Below are 23,683 nucleotides of genomic sequence, written 5' to 3'. Positions count from 1 at the left end.
TTGTTGAAAACAACATCGATTATATTTGCAGAATATTGTGAATATTTACTCAAAGTTTTTTTTTGCCTTCACATTTTTATTGATATTTTTTTATTTATATTAATATATTCTTCATCCCTCTTTTATTTTACAAATTAATATCATATTAATATTTTTCTGCTTCTTGTAGTAAATTAATTTTAATATTTTACCATTTTATCTATCCGCTTTCAAAAACATTAAATTGTTTTTTACAATTAAATAAGTAATTAAATATATTTTATTAACAAAATTGTTAATAAATTCTACATAAATATTTGCCGGAATATCAGAATATTGATACATGTTCGATATAAGTTGTCTGCTAGTTTTTAATCCTCGCGGTCGGCATGCAGGACATAATCCGCGAGAAAAAGTTGCTAAAAAAGAAATAAGAAAATGCGGATCTCGCGGGAAAAGTGGGGAACGAAGTTTCTCATTATGGAAAAGCTTTGTACGAAGATTCCACTCACATCTTAATCTCCTATATATTTCAGAAAAGTACTAAGTTCTTATAACATAGCAAGTATTAACTTTGCGACAAGTTGTCTAATAATCATCATGTAGACGCTACATGAAGGCTTAAGCAGTAAGGCGTAAGCATATTCTTCGCATTTTCTTAAGATATTAAATTATCATATTTTCAGAAACACAGAGATATTCGTTTCTCCTGATATATCCGGAAAAAATATTTAAGATAATTATTTTAAATAATGTACAGTTTTTTTTTATTCTCACACTCTATCTAAAAACGTGTAATAATAATTTTAAAATGTGATTTTAGTATAATAAATAAAAAATAAAATATACCATGCATTGTATCAGATTAAAAGTTTAATTTTACATTTGCAATTTGTTGCATTTCTATTATTATTTGCGTTATTAAATTCTTGAGTTAATGGTTTTAGTTTCCTTCAATATCGAAGAATTCTATCTTTCGGAGAAGATTGATTTTTCATCTGCGTCATTATTTTATCGGTCGGCTGTCAAACCATGTTTAAGGCGAAACCGTTTTCCTTTTCGCTACGAACAAGTATCCGCTTACTCATTACCTTTTTAATTATCTTCGGCTGACGAAGGTCTTTCATAGTACGTTTAACGAGATGGCCTTAATCGTTTTAAAAATCCGTAATGTTACAGATGCAAAGAACGAATAAACCTCCAAATAATAGAGGGACATGCATGTGCATATATGCATCATAAATATTTTAAAAGTGAAAAATACTTTGTAAATAATAAAATATTCAAATAAAAGTAAAAATTCAATAAAAATTTCGTATAAATTCAGTAATGTTATTAAAAAAAGGAACGAGCGCTTCTTAAAAAGAACACGATATACATATATATTTTCAATCTTAAATTAGTAAACATTGAAAACATTTTAATAAAAAGAATAATAGGTACATACATATACATGCCTAATCTTTAAAGATAATTTTCTATAGTTATATAATTTAACATATATCAAAAAATCTATTTAAAAGATCGACATTTGTACATGTATATTTTTTCATAAAAAATATGATTTTCTATAAATATCCATAAATGAATGATAGCGTACATTAAAAATTATACTGTAATATAAGATAAGAGAGAAATAAATGAAATTAAAGACATTTAATCACGGATCTTTGACATGATGGCGAGATAGAAGTCGAGATGTCTTAATCTAGATTATTAGGAATTCCGTGTCACGAGTTCTATGAGCGGTTTGAAAAGTTTAAAGCTTTCAAGAGACGGACAAATCTGGGAAAACTGTGGTTCGATCGCTCTTCGTGTCTGCGGTTGTTCCCCGATGCGGTTTGAAATTAGCACGAACGGATTATAAGATCCGTCTGTTCGTGACACTTCTATTAGTGGCGTGGAAAGAAGACGAAGAAAAATTCATTCCTTACTCTTTCTCACTCGCGTTCGCGCTCTCTTTCATTTCTCTTCTTCTTTCATCATAAAATCGGTACGCGTGCGACCTGTTTCCTGACACGATGCATCTCGCAAGAACTCATTTTTCGTTACGCTTCCCTCGGCTCGCATTTCCCGGGATAATGTTACAATTCAATTTTGCGGTATATTTTTGCATTAAAAATGAATGCAAGATGTATGAAAAATGGAAAAATCACAGAGATAAAAAAACGAAAAGTATTTAAATATCGAAAAGCATCGAATTTAAATAAATTCAAGCGTTATTCTTTGTTCAATGATATCTGATTAAAAAAATAGTTCAATTGAAGTGGTGAAGCGAGACTTGTTCTCAGAGAAGATACGATTTGGGAACCATGGTAAAATATTTTTTGCAGCGGCTTACGGTAAATGCACAACTAACACGATACGCGCCAAAGTCAATTGCCACGATAAGGACGAGACAATGTGACACTTTGTCGAGAGGACTTAAGCTTAATCTTCAACGAGGTAAGTCCGTCTTAGAAGGTACTTAGAGTAAGGTGCGGTTCAAAGTGCAGATTCTCCGCGCGGATATCTCTTCCGTGGTATCTGATATGGCTTTCCTACACGTTTATCAGTGTCCCAAAATTGCGCGCCACCGGCCGAAAAATCTGCATGAAAATGCGACAAAACAGTTCCTTCTAAACTCGTGAATTAGCTTTTAAGACAAATCAAAAAATGAAGACTCTAGAGAGATAAATATCGTGTAAGAAAGATACATGCGTGCAATAGAGTTTTGAATTAAAATTCAAATATATTGGAGTTGTTCGGAAAATAATTTCGTTCTTTTTTTCCCTTTTTTTTTTATTTCTAATAAAAAAAAGTTTTATTCTGTTAATATTGACCATTTTGTAAAAAACGAAATTATTTTCCAAACAACCCGTATATACATACACTCACGTTTACATACATACACAGAGATGTTTAAGAAACTATTAACTTTACTTAAGAAGAAAATAACACTATTTCTTAAGAAGACATTTCACTTTACTTAACAGAATTCGACGTCATAATAATTGAACGATTAAGGATAATTGATCGTATCAAAAATCACTTGTTAAAATCAATAACTTTTGAACTGAAGCCAGTTTCTGTATAACGAAGCACGGATTTAAGGTATTAAAACTTGGCGATCGAAGATCTTCGGAATATCGCTCGCGCAGGCGAGCGTTCTTGCTTCCTTCCGGTTATCACGGAGCGCTCGATGGGACTTTGAATCCTCGCCGAAGTAAACCTCGCGCATAAAAGGAATTAAGTGGCACGAGTTAGGTTTAAGCAGTCGGATTTATGGACTCCGACAACTATTTAGATAGGCGGAATAGAGAGAGAGTCTCGGCGATTATCGGTTTTTGTCCCGATGGTAGGCATCGGTGACTCCCGCTTGGCGCGTACACATTCGGTACGCCGAACAAGCCGCGGTGATAGACGGAGATATCTTTGCGGAAAATATTCGGCACGCTGAGGACGACGGAAACCGAGCTTCGATTCGAGTTTCGGCCGACGCGATATTTTGGCTTAATTAGTTTTTCGTCCGCGGATAATCCGCGGCCGCGGCTATTTGTCACCCAGAACCTCCCGAAGTTTACGCTCGCGGAGAATTAAAGCATGGTAGACGGGAAGTGAAAGAGAGGGATAGAGACAGAAAAAGAGATATAGAGATAGATAGATAGATAGATAGATAGAGAGAGAGAGAGAGAGAGAGAGAGAGAGAGAGAATGTGGTGTTCGGGCCAACGAGATTAGGACGATATTTAAACGAGGAGGAACATTCCCGGCATCCCCGAAGGCTTCTCTGTCGTAAGTCCTGGAGGGAAGTTTGCGAAGGATTCGTTTTATCGTTCGCCGTATAATTCGAGGATGTCGCCGGCCAAGAAACTACCAAAGTGGCTTAAATCTTTAGGCTGCGTGTTGGATCATCGATAAGAAATATTTTCAAATTACTGTTTACCCGATCACTTAGAAGAGCGATACTTTTTTTTTATCTATTCTATTCTATATCTGACATAAATATTTTCAAACAAATGTATTTTAAAGATAAAATAGTTATTCGATTAAATAAGACTTGTATATCAGAAATGCAGTGAAGTTTTGAATTTAATTATATAATTATAATTATCATGATTGTATTCACACAACCCACAAATTGCTTTTAATAATTACTCGATTATCGAAATTTGCAATAAATTAATCATGCTAGATCATAACAGCTCGTTATATGTGTTCCATCAATTTATCAGCAAATAGTTCGAATTTTGGAGTAACGAAACTATTTTAATAAGCATTTGATGTGATATAATATACATCATCTTGTATAAAGATCCGATATAAGTTCGTAGTCGCCTATATACCAGCAAGCATAGAAAAAGAAAATGCGAGTGTATCTTCTAGCAGCTTCCAAGTATTAAACTGCTCGTAAAAGAGCTTTTATATGCGATCAGACTCACGCAATAAAACTTTAGATCTCGGAATCGATCGAATCTTGCGTCGCTCTCAAAGAAATTCTCGTATAAAGTATTCTTTAAATAATTTCGTAAAATAATGGATTATTTTTTCCCCCCAAAAATTTCATTTATAAGAATGTATAAAAAGCACGATAAAAAATAAAATGTAATTCAAAATTTTACTCAAAATTTATAAAAGATTTTTTTATGCACACAATTTACACAAATATTTAAAAACAATTATATTATTTTTTATTTTAACTTTAATTTTTATAATATATTAATTAGAATATAAATATATAATATTATTTCATTAATAAAGATCTGTCAAAAATAAGATTGATATATTGCAGCAAAGATTTTAAAATACGTAGTATTTAATAAGCGCAAATTTTAAGAAGAATCTAAAAATCAAAATAAATCGTCGGTATTAATCGTCAATCATAATATATCGAGTAATATTTTTAGAGCAAATCGGTTGACGAATCGTATAAATAAGCAATTTACATAAATGCGAAATCGCAATAAATTTAAGATGATAACAAGAAAAACGGGCAAAAAGAGCAGCATGTATGCCTTACTTAACGGAGCGCTGTAGAAAAGTCTGAAAAGCTCAACGATGACAGAGGGCTTTTGGAAAAATCTAACCCAGCTCGCGGAGAATCGGTAGAACGCGAGCAGAAAGAGGGAGAGAGAGCGAGAGAAAGAGAGAGAGAGAGAGAGTCGGGAAAGGAAGACTGGAAGAGAGGAGGCAGCACAGCGGAACGGGCTGCCATGAACCCAAGGCAGTTATGACTTTTTTTTCTCAAGTCGACCCTCTCTCGAGGCGCGCAAGCAGCGGCCGCTCTCCCAGGGGTTTCCTCCTATGCGAATACCGCATTAAGGGACGCACTCAAACTTTTATGGTAGCTCATAGTGACTGACTTCTCGATATATGCTTCGCGATATCGTCTCTCTTGCGTTTTAGCGGCTTCTCTCTCTGTCTCCTTTTCTCTCCCCCTAGCCCCCGATTACGAGCGTTGCTTTAATTGGACAATATCTATCCCGCGAGAATGTGTGGCTTGCTCGCGGTACTCGAAGAAATAACGAGCGCTCGGCGTTAATTAGAACATTACCTTAATTTTGTGGACGACGGATGGGCAACGTGTTTTCGCAACGCGAGAGACGCGGTTGCACAGAGAAATACACTTGCACAAATAATAATTTATATTTCTATATATAATGCTAGGATACCTAATTACGTATGTCTGCAATTAAATCTCTTTCTTTTACAGTCGTACCTGTAAAAGGAAGAGATTATATCAGAACCTTTAATAAAAAATGTACTTGCTTTATGTAAACATGTTTTACCAAAAATCGAAATTATTGTTCTTTGATATTAATAATATTGAGCTAATACTTAATAAATAATTGCAGTAATATATATAAATAAAATGTTATTTTTTTAACTTTTAATTTTAAATAAATCTTGTTAATAGAATTTTTACTTGATGAGCACAGCAGTACCAAGACAAATAATGTGAAAGAATTACACATATGAGGATATATAAATGATGTCCAATTAAATCTCGGTAAAGAAAAGCCATTTCAGCTTTCAACAAAGAATATTGTCCTGTTCAGCAAATATGTATACATACATATCACAACATACATACATTTCTGTACAATATTTCATTAACATTACGACTTTACTGATGCGATCAGTTTTTGTTCGATTAAATTTCGATGCGTGATCCCTTTAAAAACAAAATTAAATGTCACGTATTTTGTGTTGTGATACAACATTTGATCATCGGTAGAGTTTTGCGGTTTTCATGAACATATTCAGCGATTCCATGTATTTTCAGTCATGTATCGCATTTCATCAAATCCCGTTTAAATTAACAAACTTCCAATTGCAATTCTCTATATTGCATTATTCTGACACATATTCTCTCTGTCTCTTTCTCTCTTTGCTTCTCACCTGCTCTACTGTAATTTTCAAAATTTTCTAATGATTATGATAAACGAATAAAACAATATATATATACACATATATTTACATGTCACTCAGCGAATATTTAGGTTATTAATTTAAATGTAGATATTTATTAATCTAGAGGCACGTATTTATCTCCTACGTGCCAAATGGGAGATGGGGTGGAAGTGTCAAATTAATCACTTCGTAATACGCACTTAATACCGGCGCGATCGATCGGAACGAATGAAAAGTGGGACAAGAACCCATTCCCCATGTGCTATCGGGAGCGTCTGTCAATCGGCAAACACTATAGCTACTATTAAATCGACCTATGACACAGGAGAGCTGGCAGAGAAGCCGTCACGATTTCGCACTTCACGTTAGCTCACTCTCTCTCACCCTTCATTTATCGAACCATTGTGGTGAATTTAATTAGAGAATCCCTTTTACTTGGCGAGCGTGTGTATGCATATAAATAACATCCCCTCGCTGCGTTATGTAAACGATTATTTCGTAATATAATGTTATTAAAATGATTCAAAAATTAATTAATCTCCCGAATATGTTCCGGACATTTTATGCTTGATAGGTGAGTTTCTAGTTTTCGTCGCCGTACAAATCTATTATATATTCATGATGAAATAATATTGGTCGATATTATGTATTAGCCGTTAATATCACGGCCGCTCTGCCAATCGATAAATAGTTGCTGCCGAAATGATGTACTCGTAAGCCGCGGCGAGACTAATTCCGCTATCTGTTTACACATGTATACCCCATTCGACCGTAAAATATATCGCGATGAAATATATCGCGCGATCAATTTAAATACGGCATATATTTCTATTCAAGCGGACCATAAATTTATTTTCTCAGCGCTACGCACAAATTCGGGGGAACGCCGTTTAAATATGTTTTATGAACACGGGGCTTGGCCGCGGATTTTATCTCCGCGAGAAAGTATATGCTGGCTTCCGCGGTGCTGTAATTGTAGAAAATTTTCTGCTGTTACCGAAACAAAACGATAAAATGGCATCGTGCGCGAATAAAGTTCGCGCGCGTGGTCATCTGGCGGTGACATTATAAAACGTACGTTCGCGTTGCTTTGTAAACACGCAGTTAAACGACACACTTTATTCTCTTCGTATGCATTGTACGTTCTTTCGGGTCTTCCTTTTTACTGGACCATTTGATAGTCTACAACATGAGATTGTAATCGAAAGAAAGTCAGGTCTGTAACGGAGCAGTCCGGACGACGCGTTGAATGTCTGTTTCTCTATTCTTGTATGACGTGATAATCACAAAAATTCATTATTATATATAAAACATCCAAATAATGCGTGTTGATTTTTCTAATAAGTGAACATTTATTATATTTATTTTACATCGCATTTCATCGACAGAACGTATGAAAGAAATCGTTAAAATGACGGAATGTTGGTTCTTGGAAATGTAAAACGTTAAGCGGGTTCATCTCCTTTTCTGCGAAATCTCTAGAATCCCGTGGCACGTCCTCAACCCCTTATCCTCTCTCTTTAACCGTCCATCTTTTTGTTCCATTATTCGCTATTCATAATGCATTATTCAACGCTCGCTGCTTGTTTCACGGTGCTGCCGTTTCTGCGGTCGATCTTGCGAGCTGTTTAAATTATTGCGCTGCTAAGTCCCAATTAGAGATGAATAATCAATTCTTTCATCCGTTTTTCATTTCTTTGTATTCCTTCCGTATTTTTAATAAATTATTGTCGTTCGCAAAATAAGTCCCTCCATCTTCGGATATTCTATTTGATATCTCAAATCATTACAAATATCTATTTTTCTGTCTTTTATGCAAAATCTCGAGGATTGATTCCATCAAATAAAAATGTCGTTTGCAAAAATGATTTTTTTGTGATTTATTGAGTTTACATCCATCCTACTAATAATCGTAACTTATTACGAAATAAAGTCAAATAAAGAAGACAGCAAAGAATTTGTTCAAAGTCGACCAATGACATTTTTTTTTGTCGAAGAAAAGGCGAACAGAAAAGGCATCTGATTCTGTTGCTGCTCCACCGTTAACCGTCGAGCGAGATGAAGAAAAGAGACAAAGGATAGATATATAAGCGGGCAAAGAAGTAGATAGAAAGGCGACATAATGGGTGAGAGCAAAAAGGCAGAGGGACACGAAGAAGAAAGAGGAACGACACCAAGGAGTGTTAGTAGTTATCCGCTAGAAGTGCATTAGCTTTTGTTTGTTGCCAGAAAGGGCGAACCGCGAGGACTAGAACTGGATCTCATGTGTCGTAAATGAGATCGCTCCTTGCTCTCTTTTGCCATCTACCCTTATCCATTTTATCCTTCACTCCCCGCATCGCCACGATGTTGATTCTCGAAAGCGGCCAGAGACTTATCTATATAGTCCCCGTCGCTTAGCTCTCGTTCTTTTTAACTTCGCTGTAACGATATTGCGTATCATTGATATCATCCGTTAGGTATCTCAACAAGTTTTCCATCTGTTTTAAAATATCGTCATTAATATTTTTCACTTAATATATATACAATATATATATATACATCAAATAAATTCTAACGTAACAAAATTTTAATTTTAGATTTAATTTTAAAGATATATTTATCAAAATCTCGCGAAACAAAAGCAGCAATTAAATGCAATAATTTTTTAATTATACCATTAACATCCTTTAAATTTGCTTTCAATTACGCATTATTTAATTTCAACTATAAAGTAAATTATCCGTACATTCGCAATATTGTGCGGCTGAATAATTGGCTTTTCTTGTCATCCGTACACGTGGTTGTGAGAGAGCAACACGTTCACCAGTCGCGTTCGCCGAGGCAAACAGGAAGAGCGTACGCAAGAGGAGGCAGAGGCGGTTAGAGATCCTGAGGACTTCGGAATTTCCGCGTCCTCCGTCACATATTTGGTCCTAAGTTATGCCCTCATAAACTCGCGTACGGACATACCTATGCGTCTCCAACCGTTCTCGCCCGCCTCATCAAGTAGTATCTGTTGCCGTCCACGCGAAGCCGAGGAACACGCTATGTGGATTAGAGAAGAGTAGATATTGTACACTTATTGCAAAACTTTGCAATGGCGCGACCATAAAAGGTATATGCTATTTATACGTTGAGGAAAGCATTTCTGCTTAGAATTGACGGATAGATTCTGTCATACATCGTAAAGATGACGTCGAGATAAACAGATATAGAAACTTCACTCAATGTAAGTAAAAAATTTTTGTTTTATAAGATAAATATTAATATTCCAAATTAATTAAATTTTTCAATAACGATAAAAGTTGATTTAATTTTTTATCTTTAATTATAAATGTCAAATCAACACTCCTTTTCATGTCCTTTTTTTCCTATAATATTTAATATTTAATAGTAACAAAAGACTTGCTAAATAGATATGATATTGGAAACTTTTTTTTTTACTTATAACAAATGCATTAAATTAATATTAATATTTATATTTGTGATATTTTTTGCGTATTAGATGTAATTAGGTGTGTTTTGACAGATTCCAATAAAATAGAAAATGACTTTATTTTGTGTATAGATATCACTGTATTTTATACAAAGCACAATGGGCTTGTGTGACATTAATATTAATGTAAAGTTAGTAAATGTAGAGGAAGTGCATTTTCTGCATACATTAAAAATATAATTGCACAAATGCGAATACCATATTAACGGTATAAATATGACTCGCTTAAAGAATAGGGTGCTTTATCCATATAATGCACGTAAGTGCATTCGTTTACGCGAATGCGAGAGATTTGTGAGACATAAAGATCTATTTCCGGTAAAAATTTTCATCGTGGGAATGTAAACGTTACTTTACCATATGGCTGTAAATCCTATACATTTCTTGTCACTTTACCACACGAGAAAGAAGGGTGGATATCTTCTTTATGGTGGAAGTATATGTACTTTTCTGCGCGAACGCGATGTGCTCCGCAACGTTTAAAGAATATTACGTCAACGCATAAAAAGATATCATATAACTGCAATATATATATATATATATATATAATTTGCGTATCCAGATTTCAATTTTAATTTAAATTTCTCTATTTTTGCAAGTTTCTCGAAATGTTTTGTGAAATCGTTTTGACGAGAAAATCTTTTCAAAAATAAATTTTCTTTAAATTGAAAAAAAGACATCTAAATATTATAATATTAGAGACAATACATGAACTGATCGAAAAATGTATGAATAAAAAGAAGTGTCCGAATTTCGAGAAACCTTTAATAGAATAAAATGCTAGAAATAACTCACAACACGTATACAAATAAAAACAATTCTGCTAGTTCTGGAATAGTTTAGAATTTCACGATTTCAACGCGGCGCCTCTCGATCTTGCCGTTAAAATACACGTGGCGTTTCGGCAAATTGCTACTCTATCCAGAAGTTAATACGCAATTATTAGAACCGCGCGTTTTCTCGACGCTCTCAAAGGTGTCTCCGACTGCGCGCAATAAGCGTCCTTTTCCTTTTTCCTTTTCCTTTGTCGCCTTTTTGTCTCGAGCCCCCTCTCGAGATAACATCGGCTGCAGAATACTTTCCCCCCGGGGAAAGCAGTTTTACGCCAGGAATGCGGAATATTTCCCCGCTGTTCGCGCTGCCGGAGCGAAGCGCGCCGAGTCAGTCAGGTGGAGGAAGGTAGGAAATTATTGGCACGGTCTGGAGTTGACTGGATGTTAATTACTCTATCACTCCACCCACGATCCGCGGGTCTGGTCCGCCAACCGTCCCCCTCGCCATCCCCCTCTCCTCCCTTCTTGATTGGTGGCAGCAACCCCTACTTTCTCTCTCTCTCTCTCTCTCTTTCTCCCCCTCTCCCCCGCGCTCTCTCTGTCACTCTCTCTCTCTCTCTTTCTCGGCTTCGTGTGCCGCGCGCGCTCATAATTATGACAGCCCTGCCTCATAATAAGGTAATTTAAACGCATGACTTAGGAGGCAGAGCGCGGATATTGGTCTGGCATGTTTCTACCGGCAGTTCCATCTGTTTCTCGCAGAATCGACTGTATATACAAGTTCGCACTCTTTATGTAATTATTAAGGCGGCTCTCGCGAAATGTATATGCTTGCAAATTTCTTCTCTGTAATATTATTTCCGCGTGTTAGTAATATGTATGACACAGCGTCAAGCTATAAAGAGATGCAAAATTCGATGATCGATGATTAAAGAAAAGAAAAAAATATTATTAATATAATATAATTAATATAATTTCAAAAAATTATGAAAATCATATAGAAAATTTTGGATTTAGTAACTAGGAAATAGCATTCACCTTTTTCAACAAGAGAAATGCATCTGTTTTCGAACATTCTGTACAAAAACTCTTCAATAAAATAACCAACAGAATTGAAATAAGAACAATTAGTTTTATAAGTGAAAATTATTTTGATATATTATTTCATGAAAAAAAAAAAAATGCCAATGAACGAGAAACAAAGACGGAGACTCTCTCTTTTCGCGTTACTCTTATCTCCCAGAAATTGATTCTTCCCGCAATCGATCGCGGTGTCCCAGTCGTTCTTTAAATCGTGTCTGCAAGGTGTTCGGGTTTCGAGACAAAAGAAAAATGTTTAGTTTGCTTAACGATCACTCGATGCAAGTATAGTACTAGCGATGGTAATCGATTAATTGCGCGGTTATATATTACTGAAATATCAACGTTGAGTTAATATTTGATAAAAAAGATCCACTTTGTACGCCCTAATTTTTTCAAAGTATTTGCGAAGAAACTAAATATCGAAAATCTAACTAAATATCGGGTCAGTTACAACTAAGATGTCATATAGTAACGAATATATATCTGCAGTACAATCGATAAAACATTACTTGATTCTTTGAAACAGGGGACAAGAAAAAATATATAATACTAATAACTCTATCAAAAAAACATCTTTACATAATCTTTATATTATTATCGTTGTTGCAATTATTACTACTATCTGTTGATATTAAGAATAATAGACATATATAATAATTATATAGATTATTAATTAATTATATAATTTATAGCAATGATAAAAATTGTTTAGCTTATTTTTGCCTAAAAAAACTCTTATTTTTTTATAAATATTCACATTAAAATTTAATATATATATATATATATATATGTACATATATGCATATTTATGTAACATTGCAAATACGAGGCACAATAAGCTTGAGAGAGAAAATTTCTTATCGCGCATGCCATGTTTTTTCAAATATCTTCTAAATAACGGACAAAGTCGACAATTTCGCGTTATCCGAGTTTCGCCGCGAAACGAGGAGTGAAAAAGAGAAAAGGAAAAGAGAAGCGCAATGTACATGGGGGGATATGCGGAAACGCGATTTTTTTCTCTGCGCGCAAAACGCACTCCGGTCCCGCGGAGAGTCACTTCGCGAAAATTGCGAAACGAAACGGTTAACTGTGTCCTTCTATCTTTCTCTCCCATAATAATTCTTTACTTCTTTTTCCCTGATTCAGGCTCTCGTTTTCTCTCTCCTTCGTCACTTCCGTCTATCGTTGCACGAGCAGTTTGCCGCTCTTTACGATCAATTACGAAGCTATAGATTCTCAGATACCTAGGCTAAGTGTATAGAGACGATATTTCGAAACGGGAGGGGAACGTTGAGATTGCCGGCTATGAGGTTCTTTCGTTTTATTTTATCTTTCACTGCATTTTCTCTCTCTCGTCTCTCTTCCACATGCTCTCGCTCTGTACATATATATATATATATATATATATATATATATATATATATATATACCTCTTTCCCTCTTTTTTTTCCCCTATACTCATGGGTATACCCTTTACGAGAAGACATGTGCACACGATGAGAAAAGTAGGGTCCGGCCGTATATCAGACGAAAACGCGACGGTCGATCGGTTATCAGTGGAAAAATATTGCGGATCGGCGGTCGCAGGATCGTATTTCTGCGCGACTGTCACGGAATAGACATTCGCGCTATAATTCGTGAACGCGAATGATCGCTTTTTCTCCTTTTTTATTCTGTCCTTTATTCTCCGTCCTCGATGTAATTTTCGCGCTTGCTAAGTGATCGGTGCTGGAGATTCGCGCGTGAATGAACCTCGATTGGGGACTGCGACGCTCGGACAAGCGTGAACGTGTAATTTCAATTTACACCGCGTTTTCTCTCTCTCTCTCTCTCTCTCTCTCGATTCTTCTCAGAGAGATAAATTGAAAAGAAGCCGTCTCAATACAGTCTGAAACGTACAAGAGTAGAAGTTGAGAAGAACATTCACTAGAGAAACGCGACAATACGCCGAGCGCTACAATAGCGCGATCGTTACCGATCGCTTTCTCGTCCTATCGACTTCAATTATTGCAGTCTAGTACAAATATTCCGTCTACGATACGATACTCGCGGCGAACATTCTTATACAGGAAATCGAAGAGCCGTTGCGTTGCGATGTTACTTGGCTCGACTAAGCTTCGTTAACGAGCCTCGGTCATTACTGTATACGCTGTCCTCTCCATCTCGCACGAAAATTTCGAAAGCAGTTACACGCAACTCCGATGAGTAATTAACGTAGTCAATGCAGCAAACGAATTATCATGCAAAATTGGCATAAAGGAGTGAATAATCGGTCCAGAGATGAGTTAATTGCCAGCACACTTCAATTAACTCCGACCGTGACTTCCATTAAAGGTATCTAACCGCTCTATTAGAGACGCACGCTGCACTCGATGCGCACATATCGACCTACCGAGGTACCAGAGTGCTTTTGGAAATTACTCCCTGGTTCGTACAGAGAATCCAATATATACGCCGCACACGGTGTTGCAAAGAAGACCAGTTCATAATTTCACGTGTTTTATTTTTTTTTTTTTGGCACGTAAATAATATAAGATAATTTAATTTATTTTTCCATTTAACGTCAATAAAAACGGCGAAAGCACGTTACTCTTATCGGTTACCTCGCAATCTCGACGGTATATCCCCAGTATTCATGGCATTTCTTAGATACACGATACGAGTACGGCGAGAGTACATATCCCAAGAAGATAAAGTCGGTCATTTTTTCCGCCCGCTGGCGCTTTTCCTAAAACGAGCGATCGGAACTCGGCGGCAGAGGAGAAAGGAAAACGGACCGCTGTTGGTCAAACTAATAAAAGACGGCTTACCGCTCCGCGAGATCGACCATCTCGCACAGCTTGCGAGAATCTGCGACTTTTGCTCCTGAGGTCAAGACAAAAAAAAAAAAGAAAAGAAAAATTGTCGCTCAAACGAAAAAAGTCATGTGACGCTGCCGAGGATGGACGGAAAGTCGCGTTGAGAATAGTTACAAAAAGTTACAAAGAAATCATCGTCTAAAATGGACGATAAGTGACAGACACAACAGGTAGAAAATTTTGTGACACGGTTAAAAATTATTTCCAGTACACACTCGCGTGTTTCGAATGAACCATTATCTCTCATTATATTCACATTTATAAAGCTAAATGGCTAAGATAAATAATTTTACGGAATTTTACGGATTTCGATTTAATCAAATTTTTCCATCGTAATTGGACGCCCGCGAGCGCAGTGCGCTCTTATCGCAATGATTAAAGATGACGGAAACGCTCGTGCATGCTCTAATACTTGTTCATGGTCGAAATGCGAGATAAAATGTCGCGTAAAAATATCGTGATCGCAGTCATATAAAAGTGTCGCAAGAAACCCGAAGGGAGACGAAGGGAATGCGCGGGAAGGGTCGCGTGCGAATCGTTTATCGGATGCAATTGTCGTTATTTATGTTTGTAAAGGTAATTAACTTATCTGAATGTTCACTACGGGTATATCGCGCAAATTATGGCTTGGATATTTTTTGCTCTCTGTAAAATGCTCAATTCACGGATATTCGTAGCTTTATATTGCCCCGTGCGATATGTTCTTATAACAAATGTTGTGTCTAAAATATTCGCTAAAAAAATGTTGAATATATATTTTTTTATAAGACTTATAATTTATAAAGATTTTATATAATAAATTTTTTAAACGCGTTCTTCGAACATTACAACATGAAAATGAAATTAATAAAATTATTGAAGAAATCACTTCCAATTAATTAAAATGCATTATAAAAAAAAGTACAATGTCTATAAAATAATTTAAAAAAAATTTAATGTGATGTAATTAAAACAGTAATTAAAAATCTTGTATAAAATAAATTAATATTACATGTTTAGAAAATCATACAAGGAAGATGCGAATTATATAACAGTGCAGGATATTCTGCTGCGTTTTATTCCCTATGATGTGGTACCCTTTGTCTCACGACAGATGATGACTGAACTTTCCATTAAAGGGCGGAAAAGTGTCCGGGAAAATAGCCGGTTGTTACGGCCGACACCGAGGTTAACAGGCTGGCATAACTTAGCGGGCTTTAACAACACATAGCCGACGGACACGCCGTTGAATCTAATAAAAGTTGGTCAGCGTGAAACCGCGGCTTTAACGAGCGTCAAGGATCTTTCTACGCGAAAGCAGCTGGTTCCAGCTTATTAAAAGCGAAACGGCCATAATAAACAAGCTGAAAAAAGGTCCATTGTGCGACGCATCGGTTGAAACTAGCTTGGACCGACCCTTCCCATCTGTTTATCCGGAAACGAGCGCGAAAAGCACTCGATAGCGCCAACAATTACATCTTGTCGACCCACTTCTCTCTCTCTCTCTCTCTCTCTCTCTCTCTCTCTCTCTCCCCTTGCGCAATATCTCCTTTGGCAGCACTTTGGCAACAATTCGAATTAACGAATAAATCTCGATAACACTGTAGCGTTCACTATTTTAAGTGCAAAGAATTCTGTTCTCAAATTTACTAATTTTATATATAATATAATAATAATAATACTCAAATCATGTCAAAAAATTCTCTAAAAAAATTCTCTAATCTTCAAAGTATTATTGTTCAAAATTCCAAGGGTAAAAAGAAAAAATATTTTAAATATTTATATATACATATATATATTATTGATATATTTTGATATATTAAAGATTTTTTAAAACTCGTTTGTTACTGAATATAACAGAATTGGTTCGCTTCAGTGTATTCAACATTATTATTCCGTTAACTCGGCGATAGAAAATAATAAATATCTTTTTATATAGTATTTCGCGCTGGCTTCGGGCCAGCTTATTGATAAATCAGGACAGATCGACGCAGAGAAGTGCAGTTAGCAATTTTATTCATGCATAAAATTCTACTATTCTGCGGTCTTTTTTCGGAGAACCTCCGCAAGAACACGAGAATATAATTTCTCGCGAGCAAATTTGCCCCGCGCCCGGCAATAGACGCCATCCGCAAAGTCCGTCTGTCCCCGCATACTGGTTAGATATTATTTTTTCGCCGGCGGCAAGCCAAGAGATAATAGTGGCCACTGAAGCGAACGAAAGAATAACTCTGCCCGATAAAAAGCTTTTATTACCGGCAATTAGGATAAGCTTGTGCAGCTACACTTATTCGCGTCCCCTTCGCGACGCAACTGCATCATCCTTCTCTCTTGCTTCCTCTTTGCTTTCTCATCACTTTTTTTTTTTTTTTTAATCCAGAAGAGCTTAAAAATCATTTCATTCAGTAACAATAAATGGTCAGTTAATCACTGTTAATTAGTTCACAACATAAATTGTCAAGAATAAATGTAAAATATATGACAAATTAATTTGTTTAAAAAATGTTAATTTTGAAAAAAAAAAAATTGTCGCCTTTATTTGAGATAAATGTGTATTAAGTTCACGATATTACATTCGACTTAATACGAAGATTCGATGACAATTTTATCTAATGATACAAAACACTGTTAAAAAATATATTCGACCTCTCTCTCTCTCTCTCTCTCTCTCTCTCTTCGCGTTTCCTCCCCTATTTTCGCCTGAATAGAAGGTCTAACTTCAGCCGATTGCAATTTCTGCTAATCTGCAAAGTGTGATAATCATGCCACGAAATTGCGAGAACGTTGTTCGCGTGTAGCGAACTATGAAGAGAGGCAGCGACCAAAAGGCTCGAAGATGCCGTTCCATGTGTCTCGTTTACGAGATCGTCTCACCATGTTGCACAGAGGATGTGTTACGGTGGATGTTGCACCGTCGACCTGCAGTAATATTTCTGGCTCTGTTCCCGCGGGATGCGCGAACCGCGACGAACTTTCCCGGCGATACTTACGGCCCCCTGTTTGTCGTATACGAATACGGGATCGCGGACGAGAAGGGTGGTTGGAAATTTTATCGGGGTCTCCGTCTAAGTAGACCTTACCAGGCTAATTATGAGACGTTGTACACGTTTAATAGCGGGTCTGTGGTGGATTACATCGAGGCTATGCCGTGTTAATAATCTACACTCTACAGATTTCTGGCATTTAATCTGGCTTGTTTCGTGAAATAATAATAACTTTGATTTTACCCTGATTTGATCAAAGCGTTCATTTTTGTTGGATTTTATTCTGGTATTATAGATCACTCTTTGTCGTTGTTTTTTTTTTTTTCTTTTTGTATTCGTGGAAATATTGTCAGCTGCCTCTGTCAGATATAAATCCCACCTGTTAATCTGATAACAATGCTATCACAAAATTGCTTTTAAAAAAATTTTTTTAAAAATTTTTGAAACAATTGAAAAGTGTGAAATAATTAATAATGCAATTTCATTATTTTTACCCAAGCTCTTCTCAATAACAATTTCGTAGAAAATGATGAGTGAAGATCTGCTCTCATTTAGTATGCAACGTACTAAAATTTCGCTTCCGCGCAAATTAAGCAGAATTTTCAAGTGACGTGGGCGAGCGTAGTTTCGAACGAATCTCTACAAATGACACTTTCCTTTTTGTCGTACATTCTTCCGACCTTACTGCGCGTCTCTCCGTCCCTCGTCGACTACTTTAACGCGACTCCGAGGGTTGACTCGCAAGGGGGTGGGGAGGATAGGCAGTTATCGTTTGGCAGGGTCGTCGACCACGTCGCGCGCTCACCACTTTGACACGATGGCTACGTGCGGGCCTAATGGCTAGGCGAGGGTTGGAACACGAGGGGATGAAGCACGACCGCGAAGCTCCTTTCCGAGATCTGCATATCGCGGGAGACGAGAGATCCCGCCGCGTTTTGGAAAACGCAGACAACGGTAATTCCCGTTGTCCTCCTTTGCATATCACGACTTGTACTGGCGCGGAAAATGTCCTCTCCCCGAAAAAGACGCGCTTGTAAACCGCGAGTAGTAGCGGGCTCTTAAGTGCGTCTAATAGCGCGGGAAATTGTCGGACGAGCGCCGAGGCGCGAGACGCTTGCTCGCCGCAGTTGAGAGGATTTCCGGCACAGCCCGGTAAAACTTTTGAAAAATAAACGCACGAGTGCAAAGTTGTCGGATATGGAGCATCTAATTGTTAAAGAGTATAAAAGAAAGCGAGGGTGTCACTGGAGAATGCTTGTGATAAAAAAACGTATTTATACATTATATTAAATGTCGAGAATGGATTCTCCACTTTAATAAATTTGAAATAAAGATCTTTATAAAAGAGTGTCAAAAGAAATCATTATTTATTGCAACTATTTCATTTTCAATATTAAACGACTAATAAGTAAAAGCTCTTGAAGATAATATTCAGTTATGTAAAACAATGGATCTATTTGAATTTAAATGAGGACGAAGGATTGACTTTGCGTTTGCATTCTTGCAGCAAAGAAAATCGCGAGAAGATATCAATTTTTCAATAACTTGTAACACAAATTATTCACATCTCGATACTCGTGGATTATTCGAGAAAAAAATCAAATCTCTTTTCAAATCTGATTTCAATTGATTGTTTTCGCTGAAGAAATTAATAATTTTCGGATAACTGACTGATAATTTCATAGTGAATGATATCAGCTGGAATAATATCGATGAAGTAGCCAGATCCACTTTCGGCAAAGCGGTTTTCGTCGCATTCGGGATGGACTTAATGCGAATATGAGTGGGTAAACGACGCGGAGGTATTCGTCGTTATAGCGAACCCTACACGGGGCCCCCTCCAAGCAAACCGCAAGCTCTCGTAACTTCATTTGCCCCCCATCCCCACCCCCTTTTCCCCCGTAATACCGTGGCCGCCGTAGTATAACTCCTGCAGCTCGTGATAGCCGAATATATTCGCGTTTCCCCGCGCGCGCGCACGTATCTTAAGCTGGTTTAGAGAGGTAGGTTAAGCTATTCATGCATTGTTCTTGCTGATGGTTTATTGATATTACGCGTAGTCCCGCATTCTACGGCAAGGATATTAAGGCGCGGAGGATTCCACGCGCGCACGTGTTAATCTGACAATCTCGTGAAATTGGTCTCATTAACACTCATTCCGTGAATTATCTTGTACGACTAAAAACAAGAGCAACGATTGTAAGCAATTTGGCCAGATTAGATAATCTAAGCGTATTTGTTCTTAAACTTCATATATTAATCTTAAGAACTCGGCGACGTAAAAAAAGGGCTATTCATCTTGTAAGACTTGAATCTGGATAAACCGAGAAGGAGATATGAGATTACTTTATCCAGCTTCCGGAACATCTGTTCGGAATTAGGACACGTCCGTGTCCGGAGCTGAAGAGTGATTTATTTCTCGGTCCAAGATTCTGAAAAGCGTCGTTCTGCCAGCGTTACGTTACCGCGACAACGCGTTTAAAGGAACCATATTTTGCAGAAACCGTGTCCGGAAGATCGACCCGAAAGTCAGCCTTCTTTTTGAGCTCTGCGGAGAAGGAAGAGATCGGATATCGTCGGGTTGAGGATCTCTGGATCGAGGAATTGATATATATCTTTCTCAATCTCGCTAGTGTCTCTTGCTCTTAGAAACTAAGATTTCGCTTGCGAAAAAGCACGGCTGGCTTGGCGTTAAACTTGCTTTTATAAATTAAACGATATATCTCGTTCGAGATACATTTTCTGCGGAAGGAGAGTTCATTCCAATACTTTGATAGCTGTCGCTGACAACTAGCTCTAGAAATAGTTTTAGAAAAAAAGATTAAATATATATAAAATATATATTAATTAAACAAAAATTAATAAATAATATTTTTATGAAAAAGATTGAATTGAAAATCATTTAGGAAATCAACAGATTAAATCACTCTTGATGATCTTTCACGAATAGAATTTAAAGAAATAATTATATAAGAACATATTTTAAATGTCTTTCTCAAAACTTAGACAGCACAAATATTTTTTTTCTTTTTTTTTGTGAAATAATCGATCAATAACTGCAAGAAGCATTAATTCAATTTTTTGAAAAATGAAAGAGGCCTGATATATATATATATATATATATATATATATATATATATCAGGATAATATATATATATATATATATATATATATATATATATAATATATATATATATATATATATATATATATATATATATATATTAATCAAAAAATAAAGTTCCTATATACATAACAGAAGGGTGTATTATATGAAGCGAAATAAATTTATTTCCCCTTGAAGAAGAGACACGCTGCGAAGATGAGGCCGGCATTAAAGTCAAGGATAAAGTAATACGATAGCCAGGACTATGTAACCGCACAATCAAACTGTTTGCAGAACGAAGCGCTACTCTCGTGCCACGAAACCAAAGGTACACTTTCCATGTGCCGGAGAATTTATACTCAAACTTAAGCTCCTTCCTATACTATCCGTTCCCTAGCTACGCTATTCGTTTACAGTTTCCAGTCAGACACTAAATCTATCTGCACAGCTAGAGAGATTCCACTGAGCGCACGTATAAGTCACTATATTATTCGATGCAAACACTATCATACCGAGATACCTTTTTAGAAACAATGCGACCTCTTCCAAGTTCGAAATCAAATTATACTTTTCTAACAATAAATGTTGTAAATTAAAATAAATTTCTTTTCTTTTATTTATTAAATTATTAATAATTAAATCAATAAAGTCCGGAAATTTGAAAAGAGGCAAAAAAAATAATTACAGCGTTGTATTTTGACGCTGTCAAATAAACAAATGGAAAATTAATCAAAATAATCGACGAAATAACAGAGATGATCGAGTTTATTGTCAAGAATGTGCATTTACATATTTTCACCGTGCATCGAAAATTGTTCTTGGTTTGTGAAGAAAAATAAAAAACATTGCGCGTGCCGGTCGATAATTACCAAATATGTAATACTGAAGCACCGAAAACGAGATGTCACACGGTTTAACATGTTAACATGGTTTTCGAAATGGATTTTTGATGGGAACGTATTAAAGTCTCGGGCGGTCGATCGTGTGAATACTCTTGATCGGGATTTCGTCCGTTTTCATGCCGCACGCTACATTCCTATATCCTGTGGAAAATCCTTTGAAACAATCGACGCGTGAAAAATCCGCGAGCACTTTTCCCAATGGTTCGTGAAAACGAAGTGACCGAGTAGTCGTTCAAATGGATAAAAAAAAAACAGAATGGATCGGAAAAAGAACCGGAAATTCTTTATAATGAGACTTTATTCTCCGACTTCGAATGAAGACTATTTAATACCGTATATTATCGTTTCATTGCTGTCTTCGCGCGAAGAGAGAGAAACAGCCGTCGCGAAATTCGGTTTTAAGTGATTAAAATGTGCGATTAAAAATAATCCGATAATACACGGATAATGACGGATCGCGCAAACACAGCGCGATGGTCGGTCGACGATTATAATGGCGATCGTTAAAGCGTAACTCGGTCGTTTTGTCGTCGTGTCGCCGATATATTCCTAAACATATTTGCTACGTAAACGGGCCAGTGATATCGGTTACATAATGATCGTTAGGAAGGACGGCGATAGCACGGGAGAACGAGGAGATACTTCCATTAATTCGACATTGGCCTCGTTAATTGTGCCATAATAAACGATAGTGAAATGAAATGTAGACGAATTAATTTATTCTGATCGCTTTAGTGCACGAAGGATCGTTGTCGTTAATATATCGAACGGATAATAGGCTCGTTTCGCTAGATATTCATGCAAACAACGCATATACGTGTGCTCCATATACATTGCCGAAAAGTCATTGATTTAAATAAGCATAACGCGGATTTTATTTTTTACATCTATATTAAAAGTCTAAGCAATTTATCAATCGAAAAAAAAATTTTCTTTTTTTCAATGTAGAAAAAAAAATTTATCCATTTGTGTATTCGCGTGATCTTTAAAATTCATATACAAGTTAATGGAAAAGCATATCCTTTTTTTCCCCGAATTGAAAATAACGTGGTGTTTGACATTTATCCGTTAGACAAGTAGATACTTACGGGAATGATCCGTTTAAAAGCCTGGCTCGCAAAAACATATCTGGACTTGTGCCGGCATACTTACGCAATGTACACGTCACAGCACTTCGCGCACGCTCTAAAATGTACAGCAGCACAATTAATCACCCCATCTCGAGTCACGCTCGAGAAAGTCGCATCGCGAACGCGATGGAAAATTAAAATTTTGTAATCCGCTGGCATGCTGCAGTTGACGACTACGTATTAAATGGTTACGCAACCAGGACCTGCCGCGTTATACGAGCTTTATATATGTTACAATTTATATAACTCTTTCTCCGGTTTCCCCATTGTGGACGCGAGCCCTTTAAATTTTAAACGGCTTAACTCTGCGACGAAAAAAGAGGCTCTCTTACGTAGTTTAACATAAGAGATTGAATAAATTCAGCGCGATTATACGCTGTCATTTCTTTTTTTTATAACTCCAATTACCATATTGACATTTGCATGCCGATATCGCATATCAGAAAGAAATAAAATGTGCGCGCGCATGTTCGCTGTGTCACAACATTTTATACGCCATGAGAGAAACGATACATTACGTTTCGATCAGAGGAGATTAATGTCCGCCACCGCAATTGAATGCAAATTTTACTATTTGCGCCAAAGTATCGTCGAATTCGTAATTTACATACGCACACGCTAAATCTGCGCGATATCATAGATAAAAAAAAATGGCGAGAAGCGCAGCGACATTAGTTTTCATTTTCATCGTGAAAAGCGGGATTTGAGGCAAAAAAGTATTCTCTATGTGCTCTTCAATTAAACAGCAGCATGTAACGACGCATCGGATATATCCAGAAAAAAAAAACTTTTATCCATATTAAAAATGCAGGGGAATATTTTGAGAGGGAAAGAGATAGTTGAAAAGAGAGAAAGAGAAAGAGAGAGAGAGAGAAAAAGGAAAAGAAAATAGAGAAGTTCGCGCGAATGCATTGTTTGTCCTACATCTCGATGCCGTCCGAAAGTGAAAATTCGAAAGCACCTTACCCCTCGATTAATTACGGCCAAAAACGGTTTAAAAACACAATCATTAATTCTG

The 23,683-nt window shown here is 36.5% G+C and overlaps 1 protein-coding gene across 1 annotated transcript in view; it reads right to left on the bottom strand.

The window, feature by feature from the left end:
• LOC126849474 (uncharacterized) overlaps nucleotides 1-23,683 on the bottom strand; it is a 162,073-nt gene that overhangs the window by 48,760 nt on the left and 89,630 nt on the right. The window lies entirely within an intron of this gene.

The sequence above is a fragment of the Cataglyphis hispanica genome, chromosome 5 (genome assembly GCF_021464435.1).
Source record: "Cataglyphis hispanica isolate Lineage 1 chromosome 5, ULB_Chis1_1.0, whole genome shotgun sequence".
Classification (NCBI taxonomy): domain Eukaryota; kingdom Metazoa; phylum Arthropoda; class Insecta; order Hymenoptera; family Formicidae; genus Cataglyphis; species Cataglyphis hispanica.
Note: the sequence above shows the minus strand (reverse complement) of the source record. Positions and strands in the feature narration are given on the sequence as shown.